The sequence below is a fragment of the Corvus brachyrhynchos genome, unplaced genomic scaffold (assembly GCF_000691975.1).
Source record: "Corvus brachyrhynchos isolate BGI_N302 unplaced genomic scaffold, ASM69197v1 scaffold209, whole genome shotgun sequence".
Lineage (NCBI taxonomy): Eukaryota > Metazoa > Chordata > Aves > Passeriformes > Corvidae > Corvus > Corvus brachyrhynchos.
In genome coordinates this window covers 2,679,319-2,696,024 of record NW_008246056.1, presented here as the reverse complement: position 1 = coordinate 2,696,024, position 16,706 = coordinate 2,679,319, and the positions used below count along the sequence as shown (strand labels likewise).

Below are 16,706 nucleotides of genomic sequence, written 5' to 3'. Positions count from 1 at the left end.
ACTCAGCTCCCACATGGCCTTGAAGAAGCATTTTATTTGTTTATTTGATCAGCTTCCTATGATTAGTACTTCAAAAGTCAGTACATGGAGGTGAAGGATGAGGCTTGGGTGGGTAAGAAGAGAATATTTTGATGTGGAAAGTCTATAGCAGAGCTGCTGCCACTGAAGACATCTCTCTTTACTTTTCACCTGAATCATTGCAACAAGAGTGAGAGCAATTAATTATTTGTGCCTGAGTCTGCCTGTGGTCAGTTGTTACTTTCTTCACTGTACCAATAGCACATCCACAGCTGAGCTGGAGCTCTCAGCTCTTGACCTCATTCTGTCTTCAAGACAAGCTGATGTTTCCTGCCTGGTTTAAACTAACATCTTCAGAAGAAGCATTTCCTGTGAGCTGGTGTTACATTTTCAAAGTGTGGATTTACTGTGGTTTACTGTTTGTGAGAAAAAAAGAGGAACCAGATACAAGTTGAATGGTCTGTGATCAAAGTTTTTTTTTTGAATGTGTATTTTCAGAACAAATATACTCCAGCTCCGAGCTCGAGGGGAGCATTTAGTTTGATGAGTTAGGTTTTAATAAGTGTAATTACTTAATCTCTTATGCTGAATTACTGATTTTATTGATTTAATTGAATTCAATCCTGCATTCTGTATTTAATTTTTTCAATAGAGTATACAGTCAACGACAGCAGCACAGTGAAGAAATTAGGAATATGGGAGCAGTATTTAGATCCAGCTTGCTGGCAAGTGGGAGAAGTCTGATGTTTATGTCAAAAATCTGCCCACAAGGAGCCACAAACTTGTAAAACAGGGCTAAAGTTCTTCGGTCAGTGTTCATCCTTTGTGTGATTTCTGCTGTGTGCACAACTGATTCTGATCTTGCAGGTTATACTGCATGGCAGAATTACTAGGAGGAACTGTGCTAGCTTGTTTTGCCCCCTGAATCACTACCCTGTCTGGATGAGTTTGAAATATCAAAAGCCACAGAATTAGTCTATGAAAATGGGTTAATAGCATCCTGGAGCTCACTCCTACAGAACTGTCCCTGAAGATGGCATGGACCTGCCAGCCCTTTGAACCACGCACCACACAAAGTGCAGTGAGGGAGGAGGAGATCTTTGGATGTGGAGGCTGTGAAAGATCTCCTTTAGACCTTATTAGGCCACACAGCACAAGACCGAGCAACCTGTCCAAGCCCAAGGGGTCTGCTTCAGTAGCCAAAAGTTTATTGTAAAGATTTATTTTAAAATGTCAGTTCCTGATGTCAGACTGGCTGTCCTCTTGTTCCCTGTCTTCTTGAAGACATTTGCTGTCTTCCAGTCTTCAGGGACCTCTCCCAATCAACTTTCAAAGGCCATTGAGAGTGCCCTTGCAATGACATCAGCTCCACTCGTGGGCTGTGGGAACTGGTGGCCCATGGACTTGTATAGGCACATTTCACTTACATGCTCCTCCACCAAGGGTAAGTCTACCTTGCACTTGACTTTATTACAGTTTTCATGTACCTGAGATGAAGAAGGCGCTGAGTCTATGTCCATTGTGACCACTGCATATTCAGCAGCAGGCCCACATTTTCTCCCTAGTTTTTGTCTTTCTTATGTACCTGGAGAAATCTTTCTTGCTGCCCTTCACGTTCCCCCACAGATTCAAATCCAGGTAGTCTTTGGCTTTCCTAACCCCATTTGTGCAAGTTATGGAAATCTCTGGGTTTGCTGACACCTTGTACACTTGTTTTTTGTGTTTGAGTTTAGTCAGGAGCCCCTTGCTCATCCATGCAGGCCCACTGCCACCTTTGTTTTGTATCCTGCTTTTTGGGATGGACCATGTTCAGTTCAGAGCGATCCTTGGAAACCAACCAGCCAATTTCTCTTTTCCGTGTGAAGCGAAGTCCCAACTTATCCTTAAGCAAATGTGAGCAACTTTTTTCTACACAAATCAAAGAGTTGAGTGGAAAGGCTGATACTGTTGGACGGGTCAGAGAGACTGAAATTTTTGTTGTGGAAAAAGACTGGCAGTCCAAGCATATGATTTTAGTAATGGATTCTACAGATAGAACCTGTTCAATATATTCTCTTGCTCCGTGAACATGGTATTAAAAAACAGCTCAAACAGCATTTGGTGCAACTATGGCAGGAACAGGTTGTCATGGTTGTCACTACAAGTCTGAAATGGTAGAGCTTAGCTCTGGAGTGGAAGAATTCAAATTTCCTGTGTGGGTCACCACAATACTTATTTCTCATCTCTCAGCTGCCCTCTTTCAGTCAGATGGTAATGGTTGCTTTGTCATCCCACAGAGTCACATAAGGAGAGTAGCACAGAGGCACCACCTGTTCTGCTATTACATTTCAGCTTCCTCCTGTGGAGTTAAGGTAATCCTCCCTCAATTTTCCTGTCCCAGTTCTCAGGCTCTCGTGTTTTGCTGTGTTGTTGATATAAATAAATTGGTATAATTAAGGATGTTGATACAGATCAAATGAGCCTGCATTGCTTTCGTTAACGGGGCTTGCAGTGAAAGAGAGAAATGCAATCTGTTAATTACCCCACTAGAATTACCTGTTTGCTACATGAGGAAATTGAATTCTTCAACTTTTTCATCTTGGTCAAGCCTAAATTGCTTATTTATATGATGTGAAGAATGCTAGATGGCTTCACTCCCCTGTCAAAGCAAGTTTCCCTGTCTAACAATGATTTATGGAGCATCCATGAGAGCAGCAGTTTAATCAAGAAAGATTGACTTCTTTGTGAGCTATTGTCATTGCTTAAACCATTTTGTATTCCAAAAAGCTGATGTATGACATTATTCCTTATGTATATTACTTTTCTGCTAATAATACGCTCTGTCATTAGATATGATTCCAAAGTGCTGTGAGGAAAGCTCTAGTGACCCAGGCCCAGGCTTTGTGGTGGATGGGACTTCTGAATTCCAAGTAAAGCAAAGTAAAGAAAAGCAACACTTAAAAGCATGTGTCAGGAATAAAAAGGAGCACATCTATCTGAATGTGAAATGCAGAACTGCTGAGAAACAAAGGAGGAGACAAAGAACAGAGAAGGACGAGGACACCAAGAACAAAGGTAAAGTCTGTTATTAATGGAAAAGATACACACGTTAGTAAATAAGCAGTCTAGAAGATTTCATGTCTGAATCAGAGATTTGCATTTGTGTACTAAAAAGTTTTCCTTTCTGTCCTGCTGTTTGAGATTGGGAAGGATGGGCAGTTCAAGGTAGGTTAAAATTGGAGACTTGCAGCTCCAACAGAGTGATCTAAGAACTTCTGTTGATGCTGTATCAAAACACTCATTGTATTTGGACTTCCCTTCAGATGTAAACCTGAGTTGTGACTGATCAATAAGCCCCTACAGTGGGGTAAGTCTCAAGGGAGGGAGTCTCAGAGGAAAGTGCAATGTACTCATGAAGTATGCAGTGACTGAATCTGGCTGGCAGGAAAAAAAAAGGGGACCAGAGAGATACCACTTTGTTGATTAACGTTTGTATCAGTTGGGTGGATCAGCTGATCACATCAGCTCGTTGTGTAAATTTTTGTCCATGAGTTAATCAAAAGAATGTGAATGTCTAAGTTAGCCAGACCAGCATGGGGGCAGTGTATATATTGCTCAGCCTAATACATATTTCTTCCTGGTGCCAGCCAGCGTTGCAATGGTGAGCAAATCATAAATTCTGCCACTGAGAATCACATTTGTATTGTGATTCATCTGTGTATTGAAATGGCTACATTCTGCTAATTTGCACTTGTGCTTCCAACACATAGCTGTGGTTGATTCTGCTAAATCAGAATCTGATGAAACATCACATGTCTTCAAATAAGCAAATTTGTTATTAAATGTTAAATTACCAATGTGTGGAATATTGAAAAGAACCCTGTCAGACATTGCTGGACTCTGACATGAGTGCAGGCTGAGGTAAACTGACACTGCAGTTTGACATGAATTATAGCTTTAGAGCTGATCCCATTGAGAAAACCTCACCTTTCTCACATTTATATTCTTTTTCTTCTTGTTAGGTTCTCCTGTTTCCTCTACTACCTGCTGGATTATTGCAGTGATTCTAGGGATCCTCTTCTTGGCATTGCTGGGAACAACAGTGGGTTTTATTACCAAGGGTAAATAAATCTCCTTCACTGAAAATACTTCATTTGAATTTAGAACTTTGTCAGGGAGCACAGTAGAGTTCTTGAAATCTGCTCATTGGTCCAAGAAGAACATGAACCTCTTCTTTTTAAAAGAAGACTTGCTCTCTCACTTATTTCCGTCTGGAAAATGGATGCCGTTCACAGATTCCTTCAGAGACTGATTCTTTGCCTGTCTCAGAAGAGCTTTGGGGATGGCTTTACTGTAACTGGGGAGAATAATCTTCCGAAAGAACATATTTGTGAAAAGTGTTTGTAAGGAACTAGGCTATGACTATGAATGGGAAGAGACATGTATGATTCTTTTTCAGGCTGTCCATGTCCATGCTGCCCTGAGCAGTGGGTCACCTACAGAGACAAGTGTTACTCCTTCTCCAAGGAGAAGAAGGACTGAAATTCCAGCCAGGAATCCTGCCGGGCACAGGGGGCTCATCTCCTGGTGATCAGCAATACCAATGAAATGGTGGGTGCCTTTGCAGGGGCAAGGGCAGCATGAAGTGGGAGCAAGTCCCAGGCAGTTAGGGCCAGTTCCTCCCCTCTGGGAGGAAGGGAGAGTGTAAAAGGCTCCTGGGACCCCCCCACCACCTTCCTGCATTGGCAAGACAAGGCTTTCCCTTAGACACTTTGCAAGAGGGACTTGCTTCTCTCTGCCTGCCGCAGCTGAGCTTCGTTTGTCATGAGTTCAGCCCTCAGAACCCAGAGCTGAGGAAGCTGCCTGGCTCTCTGAAATGCTGAGTCTCACAAAGCAGGTCCCTGTAGGAAGGAAGGCAATAGGTGTTCACATTGAGAGACGGCCCCAAAACTTCCTCTCTCACACAGCACTCCTTTCTTTGCCCTTCAGAACCCAGGACTTGGCTGGGTTTCTCCGTTTTAGGATCAGTTTCTCCGAGTCTACTGATCTCTCTGCCTTTGCATCCCTCCTAGGACTTCTTCCTGATAGAACACACCAAATCCCACTGGATTGGTTTGCAGAGGAGCACTGATGGTGACTGGGCCTGGGAAGACGGCTCAAAACTGAGTGACAAAAAGTGAGTATGGTGTTTCCTTTGTACTTTTAGATAAAAGGTTTGAGATCCTTCCCCCCTCTTACATGAAAAGTCCCATCGGTATTTGACAGAAGTCAGCCAGCAATGAACACAGCTGCTAAGGGATGTTCAGAGTAGCCATAGGCGCTAGCAGATAAGGGCTTCCTCCTGCCCAGCTGCCAGATCCCAGCTGGGTGCATGTAGACCTGGGAGTCTCTATCCCAGGCTAATGGACACAGCTGCTACATTCCCGTCTGTAGGTCCCACCAGTTTTCTGTCCCAGAAACATAAACACAGTTACAGGCACACATGGAAGCAAAGGACTGTGACACAGCTGCCTGCAATCATCAGCTGCTCCCAGAGGCTCAGACCCATCCCTTGCTTTACCTGATCCCCTCTCTTTGCTCCCTGTCCTCTGAAAGTTCCTCAACAAGTTTTGCACAGGCACACAGGCCCACCTTGAATGTACTCAAATCCTCCTGCTCCGCTTTCACCCCACCTTTCTTGTCAGTTACAAAGCCCAGGGTGCCCCTGTCCAAAGCTGTGCCTGGAGGTTTTTGACTGCCCATCAATTAGTAGCTGAAGACTTTTAGTCTTTGCAATTTTGTGTTACAGTGGGGATTACTGTAACACACGTATCAGACAAGGTGGCCTGTGGAAAAGAAATACACAAATCCTCCTGCTCCGCTTTCACCCCACCTTTCTTGTCAGTTACAAAGCCCAGGGTGCCCCTGTCCAAAGCTGTGCCTGGAGGTTTTTGACTGCCCATCAATTAGTAGCTGAAGACTTTTAGTCTTTGCAATTTTGTGTTACAGTGGGGATTACTGTAACACACGTATCAGACAAGGTGGCCTGTGGAAAAGAAATACATACGGACAGATTCTTGGTAGATGTTTCAGAGATGTTTATTTCTCCAGCCTCATGGCTGGGATCTGCCAAGGAACTGCGGCAATCACGGGACCCGAGGGTCCTTGCCCGTGCAGGGGAACACAAAACAACAATGGGGAACGAGGCTGACCAGGGAGCAGGGAAACACCGTGCCTCCCTTCAGGGCCCCTCTCTCAGGACCACATGGCAGGGGGGAAGGGACCCCGACACAGTAGTGACAGGATAAAGGAAAACAGTTTTAAACTGAAAGAGGGTATGTTTAGAGTGCACATCAGACTAATATTTTTTTGCAAGGAAGGTGGTGAAACAGGGGCCCAAGTCAACCAGAAAAGCTATGGATGCCTCATTGCTGGAAGTATTCAAGGCCAGGTTGGATGGGGCTTTAAGAAGCCTGGTCTAGTGGAATGTGTTCCTGCTTATGGCACTTGGAGTGTGGTGAATACTGGGAATAATTTGGTTTGCAAGAAAAAGTACAGAAGGAGAATTTTTCTGAGGCTATTTGAGGCAGTAAGCTCAGACTGAAACTTTGTCAGAAAACAAAGTGCTTTTCAGACAGCTGAGGGCGCTCAGCACTTCTTAAGTGAGGTTGGTGTTTTGCAGGTCTGTGCTTTAAGTTTCAGCGCTAAAATGCTTGAATCAAAGATAGTGCTGCTGGTGAGCAAAGCCTGGGTAGGGGCTCAGGGTCCAACACTGCCAACAGCTGAAAAATGAAAGACCTAGAGCTGGGTAAATAACAGCTTATGTGCTTCAGTGCAAGCATAAATTGAATGCCTTAATTTTAATGATGCCTTGAAAGAGCTGTCTGATCTCTGAATTCCCCTTCTGAAGCAGCAAGGTTTTGTTTATTTATTACAATTTCAAGTAGCACCATAAAAGTAGAACTGGAGAAAAATGTTAGGCTTATATACCTGGATATTTATATTCTGGTCATGTTCTGTCAGTTTCCTCTCGTCCTGGTTTTATCCTTGTCACTGAGATCTGCTTCATGGCATGACACACCTTTGCCAGAATCATCACCTATATCTGTCCCGAATTTTCCATGAAATGGCCTCTCTTGTGGAATCTGCATTTTGGGCACATCTGTTCAGGTCTGGAAAAAAGACACACTGATTTCATTTCACCCAGACTATGATGCATGATTCTTTTTAGGGATTTTTAATATAAATCAGATTTCTCTGGATTCTCATTTATCCTGCATTGATTTTTGTAGCTTACTCAACGTGGGGGGGCCGGGCGCCCACAACCACGGCCCCCTCCGCCAGCACGGCTGCAGTCACGCACCACAGGGATGGCGGCCGCGCGGCCTCGGCCATGGGATTATGGCCATCCTCTGCTCTAGGGGTAATGGGACCATACAAATGCTCCTGAAGAGCTTCACTGATTGCAATTGATCCATGGAGAGGTTCTGTCGCTAGTCCATGTTTTGTTTGATCCCTTATCTTATCCCAGATCTCGTACCAAAAACACTCATGACTAGTTCCAGGAGAATTAATATCAAAAAGTAAGTCTCGAGAAATATAGAAAAAATTTTTGAAAAGTCAGTTAAAAAAATGTTCTAGATCTCTCGGAACAAGTACTTTCTTGTTTTGTTGTTCAAGGATTCCTTCAACTTCTAGATACATTTCTTTCTGTGACTCAGAGCCACATTTCCCACGATTCTTCCATAGTCCAGAGAGAATATCCAAACCAAGATGAGAAGAGAGAGATCTAGAGTGGCTTTTACTCACGAATTTTCTGTCCTTAGGGATCGGTGTCTTGCCCGCATTCTCTACCATTTGTTACAGTGGGCATTACTGTAACATGCGTATCAAACAAGGCAGCCCGTGGAAAAGAAATATATATAGGCTGATTCTTGATAGATGTTTCAGAGATGTTTATTTCTCCAGCCGCATGGACGGGATCTGCCGAGGAACTGCTCAATCATGGGACCTGAGGGTCCTTGCCCGCGCAGGGAACACAAAACAACCAATGGGGAACGAGGCTGACCAGGGGCAGGGAAACCCCGTGCCTCCCCTCAGGGCCCCTCTCCCAGGGCTCCATGGCAGGGGGGAGGGACCCGAACAGTTTTGTCTGTTATTTCTTGAATGTTTGTGTCTGCGGATTTCTGTTTTATCACTTTGTCCTCATTATGCTCTTTTGCACTGAAGGAGTCCTTGGTTGGATAACCTTAATGAGGCAGAGGCTTCCACCTTTCACATACCCATAAAGATGATTTTAACGGGATACTTTAACTGGGATATTTTATACTTTCTGTCCCAAATGTGTTTAGTAGAACAGCAGAAAATCCCTTGTGGAACAGAACATTTTGCTCTTTAGCGATGGGAAATGGAGAGCCCAGTAAGAGACTGGAAAGACTGGCAATCTGCAAGTCTCCAGACAGGTCCCACTGCCAGACCTCCCGTGTCCCAGGATGGATCCTCCCTGACATCAGCTCATGAAGTCTAACTGCAGCAGATCTCTTCCCTCCAAAGCTGTGAGATGTTCTTCCGTCTGCCAAAGTGGAGATCCCTCTCTAATGTGCCTCTGCTTGTGTGCTCTGTCTCCCACAGGGTTAAGTCCAACAGCCGTGTGCAGAACTGCGCTGTTCTGCTGGATGGTGCCATCCATGCTTCCAGCTGTGAAGTCCCTACCCCATGGATCTGTGAGAAATCTGTTCAATCACCTCTGTGGACCTTGCCTTAGGAGATATTCTTTGGAGAGCTGTGCTAAGGCCTGATTCCTGTGAAGTTTCTGTGAGAGGAGCTCAGAGAAAGCTCCTGAGAGCTCCTGGCTCCTGTGCCACCTGCCACAGTGCAAGGAATGAATGCAGCTGCCACAGGAGGTCTGAGTGCTGCTGGATCCTGGCTCCATTCAGGATCACTCTGGTGATGTTCACATTCATAGCCCTCACCTAGTGACAGAGTCTTCAAAGTAGTAGAGAAGGGGGAGGATAGATTTCTCTGAGTCTCTCAGTCATTTTCAGAGGTACTTGAGCATTGTCACTGCTGTTTTGAAATCCTAGGGAGACATGAGCTTGTAATCTGTGAGCTCACACAAGCTCTGAGTTTATTTCTCTCTCGTGAACCCTGGTGACGTGCACCAAAACTGAAAGCTAGCCTGAAGTTTGAAGTTGGCCTGTTTTTGCAAGTGATCAGATGATACCCACAGGACCATTCTAACCTAAATTCTTCTGTGGTTTATGTTTGTACCTGGAGAAAACTGGAGCAAGGCTTCTAGTGTTTCATTGCTGTGTAAATAGCTGCGAAGGAGTAAACCTGCTACCCTGCTGAGATGCAAATAAACATGAATTGCTTCTAACAATTTCTTCAGTAGTCACTTTTTCTGTTTTCCGCTCCAATATTATTGCTTAATGCATTAGGTAGTTAATAAATGGGCAAAAGGAAGCTGCTGCCAGGAACAGAGTCGGGAGAGCAGGGGGTGAAATACTTTGCAATAACACTGCAGCAGAAGTTCAGCTACAGCCACTGAAGTTTCCTACCCCAGCTCTGCCCAAGGGATTCAAGACTGACAAATTTACTTTTTTCTGTAACCAAATGAGTGCAGCCCTTTGTCTTCCAGTCCCTTTGTCCTAAGACCCACCTTGGCCATGGTTCAAGTGCCCTGCACCACCCCTAAATGGTCTGTTTGCCCCCTGCTCAGAGTTTCTTCCAGAACAGCTCTCTCCCGAAAGAAGTCCTGCCAGACCCTTCATCCAGCACTTCTTCCCATGGGATTCAGTGGACAGATAAATATAGTTCCCATTTTTGTGACAAGTAGGCCACAGTTACACAAAGTCCTGTGCTGTGCAACAACACCTTGACTACCTGACAGGATGACTGTGATAACTTTTTAGGGATAAACTGGTGTTATTTTATGACAGTATTTCTTAAAATACCAATGATTATTTTGTTAGGTTCATTGCCCTAAGCAGTGACATAATAAGTTATTAGAATTAGCTGGGAGAAGTATATTTGTTACAGCAATAAAGCTGTTTTTTACCAGTAAAATTGAGATGCTAGCGTAACACCCAGGAGGTTTGAGATGACAAAACAGTTGTTGCCTAAAGAATATTTCTGAAAATCTCATCTTTAGAACCCCTTTAGTATTCAAAAAAATGTAAGGTTAATTAAAATTATGCAAGAGTAATAGATTATTATTTTCCTGCATTCTTCATTGATACCTTAAAGAATGTTTAGTTCTCATAATACATTAGTTTATTATAAAATTGTAACCCATTCAGAAGCAATTAATTAACGTTGCAAAGTTACTTGTTTGTGTTCATTAGTTTTCTTTAAGAGCTATTCACTTCGAATTACAAAACCCAACACAGCATGTGAGAAAAACAGCAGAGGTGCTCCAAATACTTCAGTAAATTCTGTTGTTTTCTGTATTTCTTCCTAGCAGAATGTAAAGCAAATCAGGCAGGATTCTTGGCTTTTAAATTTCTCTCACCTGGGGTGTTGTTTTAGCCTCTGAGGAGCACTGTCCTGTTTAATATGTGTGATGGCTCCTCATGAATATACAAGTCTTTTCTCTGCACATGAAATTTGTGTCCTGTTCTCCCTTTAGAGTCTGAGGCACGAAAGAAATAGGATTGTGTTACTTCTGCAAGTTTGTGACATTTCCATAATCAACTATTAGGTTTATAAACTATACTGACAACACTGGAGATGTGGAAGATTATTTGGGCTATGGAGTGAAACCAGTGTTCACACATTAAAAAAAAAAAATATATATATATATGTAGCACAGCTTTCTTTTAAAGGCACTGTACATTGCTAAGGTGCTCACCAGAGAAACAGAGGGAGAATATTAAATATATCTGCCTTGCTTTTTGTCTTGGTGAAAACCCTGTTAGCTTTCTGTTCTATGGTGCCTTCAGGGATAATGACTAAGCTTTTTCTTAGGGTATCTTATACAATTTGAAGGCAGTTCTGCTGTGTACACAGTGTCAGGAAAAAAAAATGGGGAAAAAACAAGTTAGATAATCAGCATTTTTTAAAGAATTTGTATCTCTAGTCTATTTTGTTTAATAATATTAATCACAGAGGCAGAAGGGAATTTTTCACTGTGATCTGACTTCTTTTGTATTGCCAGCATTTTGGGTATTAGAAGGGTGAAATATTCAGTAATTCCACTATTCTGGTTTGGGGTGGAACTTTCAACTGATTTTCATATGAGAACTTCTGAGAATAGATGTTATTTTAACCAGCTAGTTTGGAAAGCAGAAGAAAATATCATGTGTGTAAAAAAAACCTGGCTTATCAACTTCCTACAGGAGCAGATGCTTCCAGATCTGGCAGTTCTTAGCACTTTGAGCCTTTAAAATATGCTTTGCAACAGTAATTAGCTAGCAGCAAGTAATATGTTTGAAATAAACTTCCAATTAAATGTAATATTTCTGCAGACTTGCATTTTGATATTTTTAATACATTTAAATTCCTTTAAAATATTTTTCATTACTTCTTGACTGTAGTCTTGTCAGTTGTCATCAAATAAAGCATGTGGGTGAGTCAGACCTGCTAATTAATTTTGTTGTTCTGTTTGTTGTTTGGGGTTTTTTTCCAAATTCCCAAGTATTTTGATGAAATGCATTTGATTAGTGTTACATCCTCCAGGAAATAAAATTGCTTAAAGGAAACCTGATTTTATAAAATTACTTGTTTTGATGCCAGAGAAGGAGAGAGATTTTAAGCTGGTGCTTACAGACAAGGCAAGATGTTACTGTGCAACTCTACCAATCTCAGTGCCATGAATGTAGCCTAGAGCAGAACCTTGTCTCAGATTTTAGAACAGAGTACGCTCTGATAGAAGCCAAACTGAAGCTTTTCTGTAGTGCCAGTGAAAGCAGAAACAAGCAGCTAAGATTTTTCTTCCAGCGTAAATTCTTAAGGTTCCTTTGATGCTCTTTCCTAACCTTTAAAGACTCCTTGGTCCAGAGAAGTGTATGAGTTACTTTGTCATTGTTATACAGCTGGAAGGATATGGTTGTTCTCATTGCCACTGCAAATACTTTCACAGGATTGTCAAGTTTTTGGTTAAACTTCATAGCAGGGAATCCTACTTCATGTTGTGGTCTTGGGTCTTGCACTAACATTATTGAATCTGTCCCATCTGGTGACTTTATAATCTCTGTTCCACACTTCAGAGATTCATAGCTCCCACACCCCATCAGGCAGACAAATAAATATCTTACGTAAGCAGTGGTTATTTGAGTCCTTTTACTAAGACAGGAGTTTTTTAATAGAAAATGCTTATGGCAGTTGTTGAAAGTGGAAAACGAGAATAACTGGGGGTTTTCTGTCTCACACTAGGTTAGACTAGTTCAACCCATCTCTGTTTCTGTACTTTTTAAGAGGCAATGCAAAACTCCACAGAAAACACACTATCCCCCAATTGTAGCCATCCTAGAGAGTTTTTCTCTGCTCTTTCCTTATCTAAATTTGTCTTTCATTTTTACTGCTTTCAAAACTCCCACATTAGGCATGGCTTACATCTTTCATTTTTCCAATCAAAACCATGCCATTTGGAAACAGAATAAAATTTTCAAACTATGCTTATGAGTGAATTATCTTCAGTATTTCTGCAAATATTGATCCAGTTCCAGCAGAGAGTATTCCCCCTCTCCTGCTTCAGAGCCATGATGTTTTAATGCTTTTTCTACCCTGCAGGTAGGTGATCCATGATTGTTTTCTGCAGCTCAAAGAATGGCTGCCTTTCTATAAGCAGGATGATCATTTTAGTATCAATCTCTGTAGATTGCTTTGAGATTCTTTGAAAATGGAAGTTAGGATTGTCATGTGATGCAACTTGCCCAGAACTCTCACTCAGACAAAATGAGACCTGAATCTGGTAAGTCCTAGGGAAAACAAGGAAAGCACAAACAGCTGTTAGGGGGAAAACTCAGCCAAGGCTCTGAACTACATCCTTGCTGCTCCAGATAATTCAGGTACAGATCAGAAAGAAACACAGAGGAACTCATAACAACCTTACATCCTTGTAGTCTACTAGTGACACCAGAAATGACCATTAATTAACATTTAGAGAAAGCTAAAGCAGCCTTGCCTGACCTGAAAATGAAGAAATTGGTGACTTTCTGCCCATCTCCATTAGGTAGCAAAACAATTGTTGCTGAGGGCAGGACCCCCATCACACAGAAGACTAAACTTGAGTTGGAAATGGTACATGAACAAGCTGTGCCACCAGGCTGCTCTTGGATACTTTTACCAGGTGGAGTAAGGGCCCTTGTCATGGCCAAAGCAATCTTGACTTGGGGAATTTTATTTAATTTAACTTATCAACAGCCTATAGAGCAAAATTTTGATTACTGACTCGGCTATTGAGAAAAAAAAGAAAAACTAAACAATTAAACAAATATTTAGGTAAACACCTTTTTTCTTCCTCTTCCTCCCAAATCAATGTCAGTCCAATACCTCTCCCATCCTTCTGGGTCCCAACTTACCTTGGTTTTGCCATGCATTACACTCAGTCTCTCCCAGTCCCTTCAAGGATGTGATGGGCAGTGCAGGAGGCTGAGGTTGGAATGCAGCAGTTTCTCTCTGCCAATCCATGCATTTGGCTCATTTTCCTCTGCTCTGATATGGGTTTTCCACAAGCCACAGTTCCTCAGGTGTGTCCTTGTTCTGGCATGGGGCCTCTCCTTCCAAGGGTGCATCTCCAACCATGTCCCCAGCAATGAATTCTTCCATGTGTCTCCTCATGTATCTCCCTTTTGTGGGTGTTGCTCTTTTTAAAATTTGTTTCAGCAGGGGTGTCATGCTCTCTGTCGTGGGTCTTCTGACTGGCTTTGACAGGCTGAGGTTTCTGGAGCATCCTGGGCTGTTCACATCCATATCAAAGTTAGCTGGAAGTTGCTGTGAGGCAGCTCCCTGGCTGCTCCAGCACATGGCAGCCTGGCAGTCTTGCTACAGAAACCCTGCTCAGTATGGACTTGTTGCCTCTTGTACCACTGACAGACACAAATGGAGTTTTCAGTTGGATTATTTGTGCATGTGTGTGTGTTTCACAGCTAGAAATTGCCAGCCACCCACTAATACCACCTCCCTTAGCAAGCAAAGCTTAGATTTTAAGTCACTGAGTGGTGTTCTTTTCTTGTTGCTACCTTACTCTGAATTGCCCAGCTTACTTTCCTTTGCACAGCTTACTTTCCTTTTAGAATTGTTTCTTTATTATCTTGTTCAAGAATATGCTGCTAGACCAGGTGGCATGTTCAGATCCTCCCTGGGGAGCAAGATCTGACAAAAAATCCTTTGCAAATGAAATTTTTGTAGTTTTGTAGTTTGGACAACCCAAAACCAACTGCACAAAGGGGAGAAAATGTCCAAGCTGTGGGAGCAACTGACCTGTAATGGCTGAGTCAAGAGAAGTGTGAGTGCACCACATCAAATTACAGCTCATTCTACAATGAATGAGATGTCCTACTTGTGTTTTCTGCTTTTTGGAAAAATATGAGAATATTACAATAAAAGAATATGCTGAAATATGAACCTGCCTTAGCGCTTTGTGATTTTTCAAGAGCTCAGAAATTGGTCCAAATACCCACTTCATTCTGCCTTCTGGAATAGTCAAAATTTGCAAATTTTATGAAACATGTTCATACTAAAATAGGACACCAGATACTAAATACTTTTAAGTTGCCAAAAATCCAACAAAATGCCAATGACAAGAAAATGTTGGGTTTTTTTTTCCCAGGCCTGCACTGTGATTTCTATTTTGTTCCAGAGAAAGAAGGCACAGATAAATGTATCAATGAGCTTTGAAGAGAGCTGTTGCTCAAAGACAATTCAGCAGTGTTTCCTTGGCAGTATGTCAAGAGGAGGAACTACCTTATTGTTGCTGCTTCTGGAAAAGAAATCAGAGCTTTCCCAGTCCACAAATGGCAGAACATCAAAACGTTACAACGCTGTGTTCCTAGAGCTAATGAGGGGGTTCTTTCATTAATGAAAGATAAATGGATGTACAGAATCCACATTTCAGATTGTGCTGTGTAGAGAGCAGAAACTTGTTATTAGAAGTTCTAGAGATCAGGGAGACAAGGCTTTTTTTTTTTTTTTTCTGACTGTTTCATTGAATGGCCTTGAGGCAAGCCAGTCCACATGTCTGCACCTCCATTTCCCCAGCAGCAGGCTGGAGACAATAAGAGCTACCCCATGGGGCCACTGTGAGTATGAACAAATCATTTCTGAAAGAACTGAGACTGGCATATAGAACTTATTATATAAGTGTGAAGTAATGAAATGCAAACTAATGAAATATGATCAGACCTGTCACTGCTCATTTCCTGCCGTGTGCCCCTTGGAAAAAATGCACCAAGTGAAATCTGAAATATTCCAATGTTACATCTGAACACCCTCTGGAAAGTGGAACAATACTTATTTCAGATTCTAATCTGCATTACCACCTTCTCCATCATTTTTATATACATTTTTGCACAGTACATTGCAGCTTCACTCCTGCCTTTCTCGGCTCTCATTCTAAAAGTCTTGTTTTGCCCATTGTTTTCTACTTTTTCTTTCCTAAATACTTTATTCAATTGCCAGCATATCTGCATTGTGATACCACTCCTTCAATTATATGTTCATTTTGCTCTTGAGCTCAGTATCTCTCTAAAGAAAAAGAAGGATTATCTCTGTGTGAACTGTTCCCTTCTTGCTCTGCCACGAATTTCCTATGTGATACCAGGCAAAAGCATTTAGGATATCCTGTACCTGCAGCCTGAATGCCTGTTGGAGCAACCACCCACCTAATCTGGAGGAGTTTTTTCTGCAATACCTTTGGCATTAGTTTAAGTCCTTGTCAGTCCTGCCTTGGATGCCTCAGGTTTTAACTTCTGTATTTTTCAAGTTCTGTACTGCCTAGTGTGTAACTCTGAAGTTTCCTGTGGCCTGTTAACTTCTGTTCTCTCATGCTGGTTAGACATAACAAAGCCTCTCTAGGTTTCCACCTCAAGGACACCAGGTCCCAAAATGTGTAAACTAAAAGCCTCTGAGAGGGAGACAAACTTGGGGTAATTACAACAAGAACTGAAGTTATAATTGGAGAATTAACCCTGATATGCAAATGAACCAAACTTATAAAAGTGTGAAGAACTCATGACCCAGGGTCCATCTTGGGTGTAGCCTTTGGTCTGCCCGGGGTGTACCTTGAAGGCCCTTCAAATAAATACCTACCTTTATTCCCTTATTCTTGTCTAGTCTCCTCTTTTTAGGTGGCCATTTCAGGCATCACCTTGGCAACCAATGTGTTATTTCAGTGCTGGGCCTCCCATGCAATTCTGCCAGGTTCATCTATATTCTGCAGTCTCCTCACTTGTCTGTCCTTACTCCCCTCCCACATCTTGTTCCACCATGCTACTACCTCCATCTGCACTCCACAAACTGAAAATACACCAGCTTTGCCTCCCTCTTTTTCATCCCAGGACAATCCAGTCCTAGCCAGGAGGATCTTTCTTTTTCAGACTCTAATCTTCACCTTCAGTGGAAAGGGTAGAGAAAGAGAGACATTTCAGGGTTCTTCACCTCTGAAAAATGCCTGTATGTAGCAGGCTACCTTTTTTCCAAGATTTCTTATGACATGATGCTTTCTTGGCATCCTTTGCACTCCATAGATGAGAGGCACTTTAGTGGCTGTAGACTTTTCTGAGGGCTTC

At 42.4% G+C, this 16,706-nt stretch overlaps 1 long non-coding RNA gene across 1 annotated transcript; it reads left to right on the top strand.

Annotated features, from left to right (window-relative positions):
* The first annotated feature begins 1,110 nt into the window (after nucleotides 1-1,110).
* On the top strand, nucleotides 1,111-15,199 carry LOC108449530. Its single transcript, XR_001865700.1, has 6 exons — nucleotides 1,111-2,369; nucleotides 2,848-3,072; nucleotides 4,020-4,118; nucleotides 4,457-4,608; nucleotides 5,070-5,173; nucleotides 8,608-15,199. It is a non-coding gene; the product is annotated as an uncharacterized LOC108449530 (long non-coding RNA).
* The last annotated feature ends 1,507 nt before the right edge of the window (nucleotides 15,200-16,706 follow it).